Source organism: Rhineura floridana, chromosome 5 (genome assembly GCF_030035675.1).
Source record: "Rhineura floridana isolate rRhiFlo1 chromosome 5, rRhiFlo1.hap2, whole genome shotgun sequence".
NCBI classification, from domain to species: domain Eukaryota; kingdom Metazoa; phylum Chordata; class Lepidosauria; order Squamata; family Rhineuridae; genus Rhineura; species Rhineura floridana.
The window spans coordinates 158,835,549-158,855,228 of record NC_084484.1 but is presented as its reverse complement, the minus strand read 5'-3'; the positions used below and the strand labels follow the sequence as shown (position 1 = coordinate 158,855,228).

Below are 19,680 nucleotides of genomic sequence, written 5' to 3'. Positions count from 1 at the left end.
GGCCACGATTGCACTGCCTCTACCTTGCTCCATAAGGGGGTGACTTTCCCACTCCCCACCTCATGTCCTACACAGATTACTTCACTCACAACTTTCCCATTCACACAGCACGGTACAGATCTGACTGGGGCATGCTCTCCAGTATTAATGGAATGTTTGGCTATACTGGTTTGGCCAGGTTTATTACTAAAGAGATTCCCATAGTTTTTCAAAACTCTCAGAATCTCTTCTTTTACTTCCTTCTTCACCTCTTCTGACCATTCCACTTGATCTACCCCTCCTTTGTCTTTGCTTTCCTGTACCAAATCTGGAAGTTCAGGCCCACTTCCCTCAGGGAATAAGGTAACTTGCAACACCTGTACATCCCTGGTATGGTAAGGCTTCAACATATTTACATGAACCACTTTGCTTTTGTTTAATTGGTCTGTGGTGATTACATACGTCACTGTGTCAAGCCGTTCTCTGATGGTATATGGTCCTTCCCAGTTAGCCTGTAATTTGTCATGTTTCCTTGGTATGAACGCCATAACCATATCTCCCACATCATACACACGTTCCCTGGCTGTTCTGTCATACCAGTAACGTTGCTTCTCCTGTGCTTGACTCAAATTCTTTTCCACCACCTCCATCATTGATGTTAATTTATTGTGGAATTCCAATACAAAGTCTACTACAGATGTTTTGTACTCTCCCAGGGTTCCTTCCCATGAATTTTTTAATAGTTCCAAAGGTCCCCTCACTTTTCTAGTGAACATGAGTTCAAAGGGTGAGAAGCCTGTTGACTCTTGAGGGACTTCTCTATATGCAAATAAGAAGCATCCCAAACGTTCATCCCAGTCTTGTGGGTGATCTTGAACATAGCTTCTGATCATGCCCTTCAAAATGCCATTGAATCTCTCTGTTAACCCATTAGTGGCGGGATGGTAAGTAGTGGTCTTTAGATGTTTTAGACCACAACATTTCCACATACATTGCATCACTTCTCCCATGAATACACTGCCTTGATCCGTCAGCACTTCATGAGGGAAACCCAGCCTCATAAAGATTTTTAATAAAGCCTCTGCCACTACAGGGGCTTCTACAGATCTTAGTGCTTCTGCGTCTGGGTACCTGGTGGCAAAATCCACCACTACCACTAGATATTTCTTGCCATGCCTTGTGGGTTTGGAAAAAGGGCCCACCAAATCTATTCCCACTCTATAAAAGGGTTGTCCAATTATAGGAAGAGGCTTTAAGGGTGCCTTAGTCTTTACTCCACTTTTTCCCACCTTTTGGCAGATACCACAAGATAGACAATGTTGTTTTACATCTTTGGAGATGTTTGGCCAATAATAGTGTGCAGCCAATCTCCTCTTGGTCTTTTTTATTCCCAGATGTCCTGCACATGGGACATCGTGGGCTACCTCTAGCAATCTGGTTCTGTATTTGCTAGGTACTATCAATTGCTTCACTGGTTCACATTCATCCTTTCTCTCAGCAGGCATCCACAGTCTATATAAAATCCCATTTTCACACACAACTTGATTCCTCAGTTTGTCAGTGAAAGGAATCTGTTGGGTCAGAGCTTGTTCCTTTATCTGCTTCAAACTTATATCTTTATGCAGCTCTTCCCTGAATTGCTCTGCTTCTTTCTTATCAGAGACCACTTGATACAGTTTGTCTCCTTCAGCAGGCCTGCTAGTGGTTGCTATGGTGACCTGAGGCTGGTTAACAGATTCCACCCTGTTTGTTTCAGCCCCCCTTAATATGACTTCTTTTTCTCTGCCAATTTGCTGTCTGGTCACTACATAGATCTTTCCTTGGGCTCCCATTACATCTCTTCCCAGTATTACTGGTTCTTGTTGCTGGGCATTAATGCCTACTTTATATCGGCCCTCTCGGCCTCTCCAAGTCATTTCCACCAGGGCCACAGGCAAACTTTCTGGTTGACCCCTCACTCCTTGGATAGTTACAGTTTCCTGAGGTAATATTACCTCAGATTTTATTAAATCTGGCCTCAGTAATGTCTGAGCGGCACCAGTATCAAGCAATGCCCAATAATTTGCCCCTTGTACACTCACTTCCTCTCTCAGACTTGAATCAAGGTCTGTTACTTCTGTCCAGTTTATCTGGCAGAACTGAACCTTTTTCGCTGTTTCTAAAGCCTTGGGCTCTGTTTTCACTGCCCTTGTCTGAGCAGGATTACTAATGGGGTTGGCAACCTCACATTGAAAACGTAGGTGCCCCGGTCTACCACATTTGTAGCATAATTTCTCCTCACTTTTAGGGTACACAGATCCACTCTGGGGTGTCCTGTGCCCTTCAGATTTTACTGGAGGACTCACTCGCTGTGGTACCACATCCCTTCTGCCAGCATTATATGGTCTGGGTTTAAAATCTCTTGATGTTTTCCCCACCCAGCCAGTTCTGTTGGAGGCGAAGTGATCCGCCATCTCTGCGGCCTCCTGCACCGATGTAGGGGAACGGTCTTTGACCAGGAGCCTTATTTCTGGTGGTAACTGATGGTATAATTGATCCAATATCATGAGGTTTTTCACCTCCTCCACAGACTGAGCTTTTGCACTTGTCAGCCATTTCCCAAATATGTCCATCAGTTTTGCCCCCAGCTCCACGAAAGACCTCCCTGTCTGTATCTGGCAGTTTCTGAAAAGCTTTCTAAAATAATCAGGCCCCAGTCTGAATCTTTTAAACACTGCTTCTTTGAATTCAGCATAGGTGACGGGCCTGTCTGAGGGGAAATATTGGTATACCTCAGTCAATTCCCCTTTAATCAGGTTTGATAAATACTGCATGTATTTATCTTCAGGTAGCCCCCACAACTGAGCTGCTTTTTCAAAGGTGCTGAGGTAAATTTGAGGATCTTGACCAGGCTCATAGACAGCAAAGTCCTTTGGAGTAATTTTTATTTTTGCTCCATCTCTGTCTTTTCTTGTCTCATCAGAATGAAACTTCTCTTTCAAATTTTAACTTTTCTACTTGTAATTCAGCATCCAATGCTCGTTGCTTCTCCCTCTCCTCAAACCCCCTTCTCATTCTCTCAGTTTCCAACTCCCTCTGTTTGTCTTTTTCCTCAGCCTCCATCCTTAACTTCTCTCTCAAATACTCTATATAAGCGGGATTGCTTAAATATCCTTCTGGGGTCTCTTCCCTGACAGGTTGTTTTTGTTGGGCAGTAGCAAATCCTATAAGTGCTACCCTCAATTCATCTACCCCTTTACCCTCGTGAGGTAAATTGAATGTTATGCACTTCTCCAGCAGCTCCTCTCTTTTCATTTTTATGTATTCAGCCATGGTGTTTGAGTTCACTCACTCTTTGCCACACACTCTTTGCCAGTCACTCTCACAAGTAATCTTGTTTTGTTATTTCTGTTTGCCACACCACTGTTAGGGATTCTATAGTATTCGTATCTGGATTCTCTGTTGTTCGTATCCCACCGCTACTGCCACCACATGTGACACCCTTCCCTGGCTGTCCCTGTCAGGTTCCTACCTGCACGTGGCTACTGCCTGTCACTAGGCACCACCAGGGACTCCACCAGTCCAGACTGTCCTTTTTTTATTGTTTCTCTCCCCGCTCTAGCACAGATCTCAACAGATTCCCCCTGCTAGGCAACCACCAGTCACGTCCTAATACTAGTATTCCCAGAGACTCTGAATACTGGTATTGTTATTTTCTTCACCGCTGCCACCATTTGTTACAGTTTCCCTTCAGCCTTGGTCATTACCTTACCCTCCCTTCTGGTCTGTGAAACCCCAGCCAAGGATCAGGCCTTTGGTAAACCAAATTAAGTATTTATTAAAGATAACAAAGCTAACAAGATTAACAAGATTTCTTCTTAAGGCACATAAGCATATGGTTTTACTCAATACTAATCCGAACTCCACCCCCTTCCTTCTCCACTCTCTCCTGGCAAACAACTCTCTAAACCCCACCAAGCAACCCACTCAGTTCACCTCATCCACCACCACCACCTCTCAGATTCCACTGTCTCTCTTCCTTTTATACGTTCAGCCATTTTAAACACTCAGCCAATCATCTAGCATTCTACTGCCCATTCACTCCCCCTCCTCTTTCACTCCACTTACCATGTATCTTCTAAACAACCAACACTTACCATATATACATTAATATAGGAACATCACAGTCTTCTCCTTTAAAGACAGAAGTAGCTTACTTAATCAAATGAATATTGATTTACGAATCAAGAATTAGGTTTTGAATTTTACCCAGTAATTTTATTCCTCTTGGACATGACATTTACATTCCATTTTAAAAGGAACTAGATTATTTCAGGAGGTTAGTGGGTTGATTTCATGAAGTGTTTTATATATAACAATTTGAGAGAACTTTGTATAATAATGTTTATAAAAGTGATTACATTAGAGAAGATTGCTTTGCAAAAATGTGTTGATTAGCCGATACTGCACAGAAAAAAGTGTATATTCAGAGAAATTCACACTGAAATGCAGCTGAATTTTCATGAGGATTTTTTTAAATTGCAAACTAATGTGGAAATATGAAGAGCAGAATTTAAGATTGGAAAAATTAGAAATCTGAGAGATACCAAAACTGACAGATTCACCCATCCCTAATTGGAAATATAGCAAAATTTGTTAAAATCTTGTGCTGTCATCTTTTTTCTCTGGTAGAATCCTTTCCTGGCAAAAAATTTATAGGGTTTTACCACAAGGGAAATAAGTGACAACAAATTGACAGTTTGTGAACTATAGAGTTTCTCAAGAAAATGGTACAATTCCCCATAACTAAAGCTATAGGAACACCACAGGTCAGCCAATGTCCTATGGGTGCTAGTGAGATGGTTTAGGGCAACTTCAGCCACACTCAGTCATAAAGCTTCCTGGGTGACTATGGGTCAGCCACAAACTCTTAGCATAAACTACCTCTTGGGGGGGGTTGGCGGGGGGAACAGGACAAGCTCATGTATGCTGTCTTGAGATCCTTGGAGAAAGGCCAGCATACACATGTAATAAATCATTTACAGACATTAGATATACTCACTCTGAGATGTCAAGACTGCAGCTTTGATTAAAAATAAGATATGGAATGTAATATTTATTCTTGCTTTTGCATGTCATCAAAATATGGATGGTGTCTCTGACATAGTTTGCCATTTCCTTTTACAATTTTGCAGTGCTGAGCTGAGCCCTCTTTGCCTGACAACAATGCTTTAGGGATCTAACCTGCAATGAAGCAGGAGACCACTTTGATGTGTCTCTGCAGTTGCTAAAACTGGTGTCTGTCATGCCTCATCTGGATGCAAGAATGATTTATGCTTGAAGATTATCTCTCATTAGCATGAGTGAGAATTATGCCCATAAATCCCTCTATAGCATTAACACACCAGAGCGTATTGAGATCTCAGCAGGCCTCACAGCCTGTAATACAGGGGAATTAAGATGGAACAGTTGTGCCATTCCACTCATCTGTAGCAAATCAACGTAAATTACTGCCATTTCACAGCAAAACATATTATTAAATATTTACCTGGAGGCATAAACAATTTGAATATTTAGTTTAATTAGCTTATAAATTTGGTAAGTCAGAATGGTTCACCACTGCCTAAACCTAAATCTGTTTTCTTACAGTACATATTTCAGAGTTGTATACTTAAGGTTACGTCTTATCATTCTGAGTGAAATATTTAAAAAATCAATTTGTTTATTAATTTGAAACACTCTTTATACCAGACCATGAGATTTAGGCAAGCATTTAGTAGTTGCGGACAACTGCCAAAGTTGCAGGCAACTATGATCTCACAACATGGACAGCTGCTATATATCATGAATATGCCAGAATTAGGAGGTTGTGCACTCCCAGGAAGGGCCAGCCCAGGAGTGCTCCGTGTAGTGGGGTGGAACTGCAAAGTCGACCTCCTGACACTAGTGTCACTGCAGGGCAGCAGTGAGGATGGAGCACTGTAGGTGCACCAGCGGGACTGCCACTGCCAACCCAGTGCTCCCACTGGTATAGTTTATTTATTTACTTATTTAATTAATTAAATTTCTATACCGCCCCATAGCTGAAGCTCTCTGGGCGGTTTACAACAAATAAAACATCTAACATACACTTAAAACCGCGTATCAAGCAATGTAAACAAATTAATTATATCAAAAATTAAAACATATTTAAACACAAACTGAGATACATATTGTATGCTAAAATACTAAAAATACTAAAATGCTAAAAATGCCTGGGAGAAGAGGAAGGTTTTTACCTGGTGCCGAAAATATAATAATGTTGGCGCCAGGCGTATCTCATCAGGAAGAGTATTCCATAGTTCAGGGGCCACCACTGAGAAGGCTCTTTTTCTTGTTGTCACCCTCCGGGCTTCTCTCTGAGTAGGCACCCGGAGGAGGGCCTTCGATGTTGAGCGCAGTGTACAGGTAGGTTCATATCGGGAGAGGCATTCCATCAGGTATTGTGGCCCCATGCCGTGCAAGGCTTTATAGGTTAAAATCAGCACCTTGAATCGAGTCTGGAAACATATAGGCAACCAGTGCAAGCGGGTCAGAATCGGTGTTATATGTTCGGACCGCCTGGTCCCGGTTATCAGTCTGGCCGCTGCATTTTGCACGAGCTGCAGTTTCTGAACCGTCTTCAAGGGCAGCCCCACGTAGAGTGCATTGCAGTAATCTAATTTAGAGGTTACCAGAGCATGAACAACTGAAGTATGGTTTTCCCTGTCCAGATAGGGGCGTAGCTGGGCCACCAGCCAAAGTTGGTAGAAAACACTCCGTGCCACTGAGGCTACCTGAGCCTCCAGTGACAGGTATGGTTCTAAAAGAACTCCCAAGCTACGAACCCGCTCCTTCAGGGGGAGTGCAACCACATCCAGGACAGGATGAACATCCACCATCTGGTCAGGGAAACCACCTACTAACAGCATCTCAGTCTTGTCTGGATTGAGCTTCAATTTATTCGCTCTCATCCAGTCCATTATTGCAGCCAGGCATCGGTTCAGCACCTTGACAGCCTCACCTGAAGAAGATGAAAAGGAGAAGTAGAGCTGCGTGTCATCAGCATACTGATGGCAACGCACTCCAAAACTCCTGATGACAGCACCCAGCGGCTTCATGTAGATGTTAAAGAGCATGGGGGACAGAACTGACCCCTGCGGAACTCCATATTGGAGATCCCAGGGTGCCGAGCAGTGTTCCCCAAGCACTACCTTCTGGAGATGACCCGCCAAGTAGGAGCAGAACCACTGCCAAGCAGTCCCTCCCACTCCCAAATCCGCAAGTCTCCCCAGAAGAATACCATGGTCGATGGTATCGAAAGCCGCTGAGAGATCAAGGAGAATCAACAGAGTTACACTCCCCCTGTCTTTCTCCCGACAAAGGTCATCATACAGGGCAACCAAGGCCGTCTCCGTGCCAAAACCGGGCCTGAAGCCCGATTGAAATGGATCCAGATAATCGGTCTCATCCAAGAGTGTCTGGAGCTGGTCCGCAACCACTCTTTCTAGGACCTTGCCCAGGAATGGGACATTTGCTACCGGCCTATAATTGTTAAGATTTTCTGGGTCCAGGGAAGATTTCTTCAAAAGTGGTCTCACTACTGCTGCCTTCAGGCAGCCAGGGACCTCTCCCTCACGCAGTGAGGCATTAATCACTTCCCTGGCCCAGCCGGCTGTTCCATCCCTGCTAGCTTTTATTAGCCAAGAGGGGCAAGGATCCAACACAGAAGTGGTTGCACATACCTGTCCAAGCACCTTGTCAACGTCCTCAAGCTGCACCAATTGAAACTCATCCAAAAAATCATGACCCGGCTGTGCTCCGGATACCTCATTTGAATTCAACTGCTATAACATTGGAGTCCAAATCCTGATGGATGCAAGAGATTTTATCCTGAAAGTGCCTAGCAAATTCATCACAGCATGCTTTGGATGGTTCTACCGTGTCCCTAGTGCCAGAATGTAATAGCCCTCTAACAACTTTAAAAAGCTCCGCCAGACGGCAGATAGAAGAGTTAATAGTGGCAACAAAATATTGTTTTTTTGCTGCCCGCACTGCTCCTAAATACAACTTGGTATAGGCACTTACTAATGCATAGTTGCATCCATCAGGAGTTCGTCTCCATCTGCACTCAAGCCGTCTCCTATACTGTTTCATCACTCTCAGCTCTGGAGTATACCAAGGAGCTGTATGAGCTCTACATAGGAGAGGGCGCACAGGAGCGATCATGTCAGCTGCCCGGGTCATTTCAGTATTCCACAGTTCAACCAGGGTTTCGACAGGAGCGCCAGCCCTATCAGCCGGAAAACTCCCCAGAGCCTTTTGAAAACCATCCGGATTCATTAGTCTCCGGGGGCGGACCATCTTAATAGGTCCCCCACCCTTGCAGAGGGGAAAAGTCGCTGTAAGTCTAAACTTCAACAAGCGGTGATCTGTCCATGACAAAGGGGCTGATGTAAGACTCCCTACATTCAGGTCACCATCTCCATGTCCAGTTGCTGTTAGCATTTGGACTTTATTATTATTATTAGTTTATTTATACCCCGCCTTTTGGCCAAAGGCCCTTAAGGCGGCTTACAAAAAACACAGATATAAAATACAATATAAAAATGCATCATAAAACAATACCAAATTCCAAATACAATCTGTAAAAGGACTTGAATGCTTAGCATCCAAAACACCCAGAGAGAGTAGTTGTTCTTAGTCAGTCTGGTTAGCGGCAGCTTCAGGATTTCAACCCTTCCTTGTCTGTATCTTTCTCATCTTAACTTAGTCTCTTAATTGTGTGGGAAGGCACTCAAACTAAGTCAAACTATGGCTTCTTTTTATATTGCTTTGATGTTTCCTTTATATTGGAATGAATGCCGCCCTGGGCTCCTGCTGGGAGGAAAGGCGGGATATAAATCAAATAATAAATAAATAAATGTCATTTATGTAAATAGTTGCCTAACTTGCCTAACTTATGTTACATAGTGGGCAGCAAGATGAATAATGTTGTATTTGATGGAAACCAAACTGCAGCAGAAAGGAAACAGCACTGATTGTGACAAATACAGGTCGGAATGGAAATTGCTGCCATCTTACATCCCAAGACCTGAGATAGCCATTTCCCTTTGCCTAATGGTAGGGCCAGCACTGCTCCCAAGAACAAAGCAGAAAGCTAAACAATACAAATATAACACTTTATCATGATAATTAGCAGAAGTAGTTAGCAGAATCCCTGTCTACAGCCTGAAGCAGATTTACTACCTCAGTGAGAGCTAGTTTCCTATTTTACTGAGGACAATCCTCTATTTGAAAAGCTGCCCAATTCACACCTGATCTGAAGAGAAAGAACACTAAGAATTTGCCTGTCATCAGTTAGCAGATTGTTGGACAGCAAACTAAGCAGGCACACAGATCACCTGTCACAGTCTTCCACACTATGGTGGGATGTATTATATTTCTATTTAAGTTACAAGAATTATTTCTAAATTTGCAGCTACACAGATAAATTAGCATATGCAAATGTTGTGCAAATCCAACTCCTCTTTTTAGTGATGCATTTCCTCTTTATTGGTAATGCACAAGTTCCACCAGGGATCTTGACATAATCCAGTGATGTTTATTTTAAAGAGAAGCATGTGCCCTTTGGAGGTTAATCAACCTAGATGAAGGCACTTCCAGGCAACCTGTTTATTGAGCGTTCATCGTGATTTATTTGCAGAAAGATTAAATTATGTTGGCTATGTAATAAGCATTAATTCTGATTTGTCTGCAGGGAGGTTAGATGATGTTGCATCTAAGCAAGTGTTATCCCACACTATCCAGTGCATCCAATGCAAACCCTGGACAGCTGCTGCCAGTCAGTGTAGACAATACTGAGCTAGATGGTCTGGCTCAGTATCAGGAAGCTTCCTATGTTTCTATGTTCCGTTATAATCAAAGATTACTATAAAGCTCAGAAGTCACTCTGAATGGCTGTCACAACAGCTTCCTGAGGCTATTGTTAAGATTAATAGAATTATTGTATCAAATCTTATCTAAGACCTCTTTGTATATTCCTAAGAGATATATACTGAGTTTTTTCCTGAAACAATGACCAATCTTGGCTTATGATATGGGTACTGAGGATTTCTGAAGTTTTGTCAACAGCTAGGGGTTCAAATGCTTTAAAGTCTTGCCCTATGTTTCTCTGAAAATATATATCCAGCTGTAAGAAGCATTATTTCACCTTCACATGAACAGAACTTTTATTTTGATTTGTCATTCACTGGGTATGTTTCCATAAAGAGACTAAACACATATCCCAATGGGTGTGTTATTCATGCTACAGATTGTCAAAATTAATTGCTCTCTCAGCTGCAGTGCACTTATTCACTCAAATCATGCACAAACAGGAGTTTCAGAAAAATCCATTGTTCCAAGGAAAATTACACTCTAGATGCAATGTCAAAAATATTAGGCAACTCTTTAATTGCATCTTTCAATATAGATGACTGACAGATCTTATGGGATTTGTGCCAGCAAATACGCAACTAATGATGGAGCTCAACTGACCATTGCACCAGCATAATGTCATAATCAATGGCATCAGACCAGGAAACACACTGGAAATAGTCTGGCATTGTAGTGTGATGCTACATTCACATTCTAACACAGCAATGTACAGAGATGGGACTGATGGTGGTGGACCTTCTATGACTGTTCTGTCAATCAGCCTAAAGCTTTTTAGCCACAAATGAGGCATCTACGTCAGTGCAAATCCACATGCCTAACACTTGGTTGTAGAGATGGGAGAGAAATTAGGTTCAGTTTGCATTTAAATCAAATGTATCAAATTAGTACTTTCTGAGACAATATGAGAACCAAAACACAGCCATCCTTTGAAATTTGCACTAATCCAATTTTTGCAATACAGTCCTCCAGCCAAGCAATGTTTGCAAAAATATTACGATGAAATGTGCATGAAGCTGAACATGTCAGTGAAAATAACCTACAACAATGCTTTATATTATTTATTTATTTAAAATATTTCTATCCCGCCCTTCTACCCTACAATAGGGCACTCAGGGCGGCTCACAATAAAATCATACACATACATAATAAAATTATACACAATAAACACAAAACATTACAGTAAATTAAAATATATACCGTATATTCTGGCGTATAAGACGACTTTTTAACCCAGGAAAATCTTCTCAAAAGTCAGGGGTCGTCTTATACGCCGGGTGCAGCAGCAGCGGCAGTCAACTAGCCTCCCAACAGCTGCGGTATGAGGAAGTCAGGGAGAGGCGCCCTCGCCTCGCTGGTCTCCTGATCCCGAGAGCAGCGAGGGTGGAGAAGCCGAGGACGTGAGTACCGCGCTGTCCCAGGGAAAAGCGGATCTGGCAGGGATGGGGTTGGCAGTGACTTTCCTTCCTCCGTGGGAGGGGTTCTTCCTTTGCAGCAGCGGCGGTGCTGGTGGTTGTATCCCCTCCCGGTGTTATGGCACTACGACTACTTCAGCACGGGCGTCAGTAGTGCCTCCTCCCTTCCAAACTCTTGTCACTCAGAAGACGACGGAGGAGGTGGAGGATCTTGGCCCCCAAACCCTCTCTGCAGTCCCCTTTCCAAGGGGGAAGAGGAACACCCCGATTGTTGATAAACTCTCCGGTTTCCATGCCCTCTGCCTCTTTTTAGACTCGGTCGGGCCTGATTTTGCTTCTGTCGGTAACACTGGCTGGGCTCTCGTGCCATTCTTTTCTTTGATGCCCTGCGAAAGTTGTTTCTTCCATGGGCGGGCCCCGCCGTGCTTTGGCCGACGGCGTGAGGTGGAGTGTGGAGAAGCAGCTCCTTCAGTTGTAGGCGAGGGCGGCTCGAAGATATTGGGGCAGCCGGGAGCTATTAAACGTAAGAATTAGTTGTTCTCCCTCCCGCCTCCCCGGCGGATTTGCTTGCTGCTACTAAGTTGCAACTGGAGGGGAAGGGGGGGAGAAAAGAATTCAAGATTTTTGTTTTATAGCCCTGGGAGTCAGGGGGGTGGAGTAATGTTGGGTGTTAGACATGCACTAGGGGAAGGCGGTGTTGCTGGATGCCTTAAGCCGGACGTGCTAGGCAGCTGTTGGGTGGCCCCCTCAGCTTCTGCGGCTCCCGGCGGAGCTAATGCACTGGTAGATGGTGCGTCTCTCATTCTTCCGCCTCCTGTGCAACTTTTGCACAACTCGTACATCGCCACTGACTTGGCGCGCAGCGCTGGGTGCTACTGAGCTGTGCTGCTTCCCGCAGCCCGGCTCCATCGCGCTCAAGACAAACCCTCCTCTGGATTTTTTTTTATTACCGTATATTCCGGCGTATAAGATGACTTTTTAACCCAGGAAAATCTTCTCAAAAGTCGGGGGTCGTCTTATACGCCCAGTCGTCTTATACGCCGGAATATACGGTATATTAGGAGAAATTGCTTGCAAAAATGTGTAATTAATCAACACTGCATACAAAAAAATGTGTCTATTAGGATAAATTTGCACTAAAATGTTGAACAGTGTTCATGAGGATTAAAAAAAATCCACAAATTTCTGCATAAACACGGAGAACTGAATCTAAGATTGGAAAATGAGAAAATGAGAGAACTGAATTTGACATTCCTAATCTGGAGGGCCAAAAATCTTCACACCTGGACTAGGTGGACTCTTGAGCCAATCTAGCTATTCTAGAATAGATAGTAGCTGACTCACAATTTATCAAGACAGCCTTACCATGATTTGCTCTATATAGATACTCTAACTATATATGTTGATTCTCACTGCTCTGTGAACCATTCACACCTATGTCTTTTTTTTAAGGCTCAGGACAAACTAAACATTCCTTCACAGCTCCAACAGCTCCTCTTTTGCAAAGTACCTGGGCTAGGGGGCACTTTGAAGCATAGAAGCAACAATGGGGAAGTGAATGCTTAATTTTTTACCTGGGAGCCCAGATGCTGTTGGACTAAAACTCCCATCAGACTTAGCCAGCATGGTCAATGATCAGGGATGGTGGGAGTTGTAGTCTAACAATTTCTGAATGTTTTCTAGCTCTACAATATCCTTGTCTCATGTACATTATTTGTCTCACTTGTGTTAGGCTGCTATATGCAGGTTGATTGATTCATTCATTCATTGGCGATCACTCGTGGCCGAGTAAGATTGTCTTCCAAGATAAGGCCTATAACAGTGGGTCCGTAAGTGACTATGGAGGCCAATTCTGGATCCACACAGCCTCCCACAGTGAGGACATAGGTTTCCAGATGGAAGATGGTCGCGATGAGGATTTGTTTGATGTGCCTTCCGCTTTGGTTGACCCATGTCTATGACTGGCCGTTTTTCATCAGTGCCAATTCTGCTTAGCTGTAAGCCCTGTTCAAGAGTTCTAAATCCCTTGTGCTTATGTGAGAGAGATGGACCAGTGTGCTAGTTCCAACTGTCACTTGCACAAGTTGGAGGGATAACTTCTGAAGCTATATTTACGCATTTGTGTGTACATAAGCAGAGCAGACTCCCTGAATCAGACGTTATCCTTCCAATTCATGGAGACTAACAGGATTGGGGGGTGGGGTGGAGGTAGCACATTCACCTCTCTGTCCTCATTGTGAGGTATTTAGAATGCCTGAATAGGAACCATCATCTAAAAGGTGCATGCATGATTAAAGGCTCACATGGATTAGATTCTATATTTTTATGTGACTTTGTTCATTTATATTAAAGCCTACATTTTACCACATGTTGAATCATAGAATCATAGAGTTGGAAGGGGCCTTGTAGGCCATTGAGTCCAACCCCCTGCTCACAGCAGGAAATCCACAGCTAGAGCATCTCCCACAGATGGCTGTCCAGCCTCTGCTTGAAGACATCCAGCGAAGGGCATCCCACCACCTCCCTAGGCAGTCGGTTCCATTGCCAAACTGCCCTTACTGTCAAGAAGTTCCTTCCTGAAAAGAAGTATTTCCTGAAAATACTCTTGTTCTCTGAAAATCCTCCCACCTTATCTTCCCTTCTCCCATCTTATCACTTATGATTCCTTGTTTGTGTAAATGTTTATCTTGCAGACCCAGAACTGGAATAGTTTGCCCTGCGTTGCAAGTAGGAATGGAAAGATCTGTCAGTTTTGGTTTTCTGTTTCTCATTTTTCTAATCTTAGATTTGGTTCTCCTCTACAGTTCTGCAGCAATTTGTGATTTCTTTAAAATCCTCATGAAAAGTATCCAGTATTTTAGTGCAAATTTCTTCTAAAAAAATCTTGGTAGGTGGTTTTGACTAATGTATGCAATTTATCATAATGCATTTTTGTATGTTATTTTCACTCATACATTCATTTTTATGCACACTTCCCCCTAATATGCATTTTTGTAAGCAGTGTTTGGCTGGCAAAATTTGAATAAGTGCAGATTTTGAAGGATGGCTGTGTTTCATTTCTCATATTATTTTGGAAAGTGTGAATTTGATAGATTTGGCTTTAAATGCAAACTGAATTGAAATTCTTGCCCATCCCTACTTGCAAGTGATGGATAGAAGGGCTGTTCTTCCATGAAGGCTAAAGTTTGTACTCTGAGTCTGGCTCCCATGCTCTAGTGGCACCTGGTGACACAAGCAAGCATTACACGGTATTAGAACACCAGTGGTAGACTTAAGAAGAAATTCTCACATATTCCAATGTCTAGAAGTCAAAACCTTCCTATTTTATCAGGCATTTTAGCTTTTCTTAAACATGTTTTAATTGGTTTTAGATTGTGGATTTGCATTTATATTTTTTGTATTGTTCTGTGTGATTCTATTGTATTTATTGGAATGGTTGTACACCGCCCAGAGAGCTATGCTAGTGGGGCAGTATAAAAATTCAATAAATAAAATATAAATAAATAAATAAATAGAAGTCATGCATGAAATTAAGATTCAGCTGTAAGTTCTAATGCATTCTGTTTCCTGCAGACCATTCTTCAAATCCAAATACATCAAACATACAGATTTATTTATTCTGTGCCCTTCATTCTCCCTGTAAGCTGGTATGACTGGAATAAATCTGCTGGTATCAACTGAGCAGAATTCATTCTTCACATAAGGAAGAAGGCCTTTGATGCCTTGTAGACTACATACATTGGACAAGCAACATTTTAAAAAAAAATCCTTGCAGTCATTGAAGATTTTTATCCACATGAGGAGCTGTGTGAGCACCATATTCAAATCAGTTGGACATGTAATTGCATTACATGAAAATTCAACAGCTGGAAAGTATTTTCTTTTGTGAGCTATGGGCCATATGTGAAGCTGGATCTATGTATACAAATGAAATTCCCTCAGCACATTAGCTATTGAAAAGAAACTGGAGTGATAGAGAAATGAATCTGTTCTTATTTTTGCATAAAGCTCTCGATATTCATATGTCCAGATGGCATACAAGAATCAGTCAGCAGAAAAAACAAAATTGTTTGACGATATGTAGCTTTTCATGGTAGGCTACTCCTCTCTGTACTCTTCCTAGCCTTGTGATCAAAGAACTCTCCAAATGTTTAAAATGGAAAAAGGTTGAATAAATTAGAGTTTAATTTTGTATTGCCTGAGATGCTTTACAGATGAATCGTAATGACCTGCACACTGGCAACATAGCAATTGTAGAAGCATGCTTTAGACTCTTTATGTACTCAGCAACTCCTCAAGTTGGTGTAGTCTTTTATGTTAGCCATCAATCCTTTCTCTGAAAGAGAGAATGTGAAAGGCACCACCACCATTATCTCCATATTTTTCTAGAAGGTACCAGAGGATTGTTTACTAAATAAAAACCTTTCAGTTTCTTTTAACAAACACCTGCTCTCTGACAATACTCTCTGTTAGCAGAATATGTAAGTTTTATATCTGGTTATAGTGTAGTATAGCTTAGCAATTTGTGAACTAAGGATAATAACATAGCTGGCATTATCTATCTAGATGTTCCAGATTCATCCAGCCTGGCTACAGATACCTTGTTAGTATCAGAGCCATGTTTCACAAAAAATTAAATGGCTAGTAGCAGCTGCAGGTCAGTGAATGGACTGGTCAGTATTTTACTACACAAGAATCATCAGGGTGTCAGAGAGTAAGATGGCGTATTATAGTTGCTTTAAAAGGCTCCCTATGTTGGTGTCATGGGGATAACTGCCAAACTAAATCAGGAAGGGGAGATAATGAGTTGGATGACAGAACCCCAAGACAGAATGTAACCATGCTGTGGAAGGTAGAAAGGACCTAGAGTTGTGGGCAGTATTGATTGATTGATTGATTGATTGCACTTGTGTACCGCCCCATAGCCGAAGCTCTCTGGGCAGTTTACAGCAATCAAAAACATTAAAACAAATATACAATTTAAAACACATATTTTAAAAACAATTTAAAACACAATTTTAAAATTTAAAACAATATAAAAACAGTTTGAAACACATGCTAAAATGCCTGGAAGAAGAGGAAAGTCTTGACCTGGCGCTGGAAAGATAACAGTGTTGGCGCCAGGCACGTCTCGTCAGGAACATCATTCCATAATTTGGGGGCCACCACTGAGAAGGCCATCTCCCTTGTTGCCACCCTCCGAGCTTCCCTTGGAGTAGACACCCGGAGGAGGGCCTTTGATCTTGAACGTTGTGTACGGGTGGGTTCGTATCGGGAGAGGAGTTCCATCAGGTATTGTGGTCCCAAGCCGTGTAAGGCTTTATAGGTCAAAACCAGCACCTTGAATTGAGCTCGGAAACATACAGGCAGCTAATGCAAGCAGGCCAGAATTGGTTTTGTATGTTCGGACCATCTGGTCCCTGTTACCAATCTGGCTACTGCATTTTGCATAAGCTGCAGTTTCCGAACCGTCTTCAAAGGCAGCCCCACGTAGAGCGCATTGCAGTAATCTAATTTGGAGGTTACCAGAGCATGGACAACTGAAGCCAGGTTATCCCTGTCCAGATAGGGACATAGTTGGGCCACCAACCGAAGTTGGTAGAAGGCACTTCGTGCCACTGAGGCTACCTGAGCCTCAAGTGACAGAGATGGTTCTAGGAGAACCCCCAAGCTATGAACCTGCTCCTTCAGGGGGAGTGCAACCCCGTCCAGGACAGGTTGGACATCCACCATCTGGTCAGAAGAACCACCCACTAACAGCATCTCAGTCTTGTCTGGATTGAGCCTCAGGTTATTAGCCCTCATCCAGTCCATTGTCGCAGCCAGGCACCAGTTCAGCACATTGACAGCCTCACCTGAAGAAGATGAAAAGGAGAAATAGAGCTGCGTGTCATCAGCATACTGATGGCAACGCACTCCAAAGCTCCGGATGACCGCACCCAACGGTTTCATGTAGATGTTGAACAGCATGGGGGACAGAACTGACCCCTGCAGAACCCCATACTGGAGAGTCCAGGGTGCTGAGCAATGTTCCCCAAGCACCACCTTCTGGAGGCGACCTGCCAAGTAGGAGTGGAACCACCGCAATGCAGTCCAGAGCTTGGAAAGTTACATTTTTTAACTACACCTCCCATCAGCCTAATCTAGTGGCCATGCTGGCTGGGGCTGATGGGAGTTGTAGTTCAAAAAAGTAACTTTTCCAAGCGCTGATGCAGTCCCTCCCACTCCCAACTCAGCCAGTCTCCCCAGAAGGATACCATGGTTGATGGTATCGAAAGCCGCTGAGAGATCAAGGAGAATCAACATAGTCGCACTCCCCCTGTCTCTCTCCCGACAAAGGTCATCATACAGGGCGACCAAGGCTGTTTCTGTGCCAAAACCAGGCCTGAACCCTGACTGAAATGGATCCAGATAATCGGTCTCATCCAAGAGTGTCTGGAGCTGGCCTGCAACCACTCATTCCAGGACCTTGCCCAGGAATGGAACATTTGCCACCGGCATATAATTAAGATTTTCTGGGTCCAGGGAGGGCCTCTTCAGGAGTGGTCTCACTACTGCCTCTTTCAGGCAGCCAGGGACCACTCACTCTCGCAGAGAGGCATTAATCACTTCCCTGGCCCAGCAGGCTGTTCCATCTCTGCTAGCTTTTATTAACCAAGAAGGGCAAGGATCCAGCACAGAAGTGGTTGCATGAACCTGTCCAAGCACCTTGTCAATGTCCTCAAGCTGCACCAACTGAAACTCATTCAAGAAATCGGGACAAGGCTGTGCTCTGGAAACCTCGCTTGATTCACCTGCTATAACACTGGAGTCTAAGTCCTGGCGGATGCTAAAGCTTTTATCCTGGAAGTGGAAAATATAAGCTTTTCCCATAAGAAGAGGCAGAACCACTCATCAGGCTGATACCTGGGGATAATTTGGCAAGGAAGAAAGGGGTACTTAAAAACACCTGGGGAAACACAATGCATATGCAGGGTATAGCTAGGCTGTAACGACCTGACATTTCAAGGATATTTTAGAGGGACAAAATCTCAACAGAGTTCTTTTAAATTCCACACATCCCATCACTTCCCACAGAAGCCAAGGATCAAATGGACAGAAACAGACAACTGGAGTCCTACCTGGCATCCAGGATTTGCATAGGTACTTTCCTAGCAAAATGGTAGAGCAGGGATGGGGAATGGTAGAGCAGGAATGGTAGAGCAGGGATGTGAGGGCCACATGCCAGTGGTGGCTGGTGCCAGAAGCAAAAGTGGACAGAGCAGTAAATATCAATTTTACCTTTATACAATAGGGAATGTTCTACACACACTCACATACACTCTTTATCATCCATCCAGGCAAGAAAAAGGTATTATCAGGATTCAAGGACATATTCCAGCCAGGCAAAATTGGTCCAGGAGGGTGCAAACAGGGCCGGTGGGGTGTGTGGCCTGATGAGAGGTGATGTGGCTGGAGAGAATCCCAGGAGCAAGACAGAGAAGCTTGGGGAGATGGATTTGGCCCCTAGGCCTGTGGTTCCCCATCCTTGTGGTAGAGGGATGATCCAAAGAATGAAAGAGCTCTTAATCTGAATTTTATAAATGGAAAGTTATTAGCAAAAAATAATGAAAATGATTATTTTAGCATCTCAAGGAATATTAAAGACTTACAAGTAGTCAACATAGCTATATTGGGTTGTATTCCACATACCACTAAGCAGATCATTCAATCAGCACGAGGATTTCTCCTTGTGCAACAGTTTCACTTTTGGATGCAATACATCAGAGAGAGGTTAGGTTTCCAAGCTTCCTCCTGCTCCAGGCAAGGCCCAAGTCCTCACTACCACTTTTCAGTGCGAGGCCTCCTGCTCAACAACAGCCCAGTGCGGGCCTCCTGCACAGGCCCTCCCGGCACAGGGTCTTCTGCTCAATGACAGCCCAGTGCCTCCTGCCCAACAACAGCCTGGCACGGGACCTCCAGGAACTGGGCCTCCTGCTCAACAACAGCCGCCACCACCGCCGCTTCCTTCTCCTCCTCCTGCTCCAGGCAATGCCCAGGTCCCTGAGCCCAAGCTCCCGCAGCAGCCCCCCAACATAAACCATCAGCAGCAACAGAAGCCTGCGGAGCAGCAGCTGAGCGAGCCCGAGGACATGGAGAGGAAGACAACATTGAAACAGCAAACAGCTTCGCTATAACAAATACCTGTCACCCTTCTGCCTCTCGGGAGCTGCTCCTCTTTCTTGGCGCTGCCGATAATGATAATGTTATTTGTTATTTAATTTTATTTGTTATTATAATGTTATTTGTTATTTAATTTAATATTTGTAAATTGTATTGCTTTTATTGTATTTTTATTGTATTTTTATATTGT

The 19,680-nt window shown here is 43.5% G+C and overlaps 1 long non-coding RNA gene across 1 annotated transcript in view; it reads left to right on the top strand.

The window, feature by feature from the left end:
- The window catches only part of LOC133385984 (uncharacterized), a 33,547-nt gene extending 17,881 nt beyond the window's left edge, over positions 1 to 15,666 (top strand). The window contains exon 3 of the long non-coding RNA XR_009763043.1: positions 14,901 to 15,666. This is a non-coding gene — a long non-coding RNA (uncharacterized LOC133385984). The remainder of the gene's footprint in view (positions 1 to 14,900) is intronic.
- Positions 15,667 to 19,680: the final 4,014 nt, after the last annotated feature.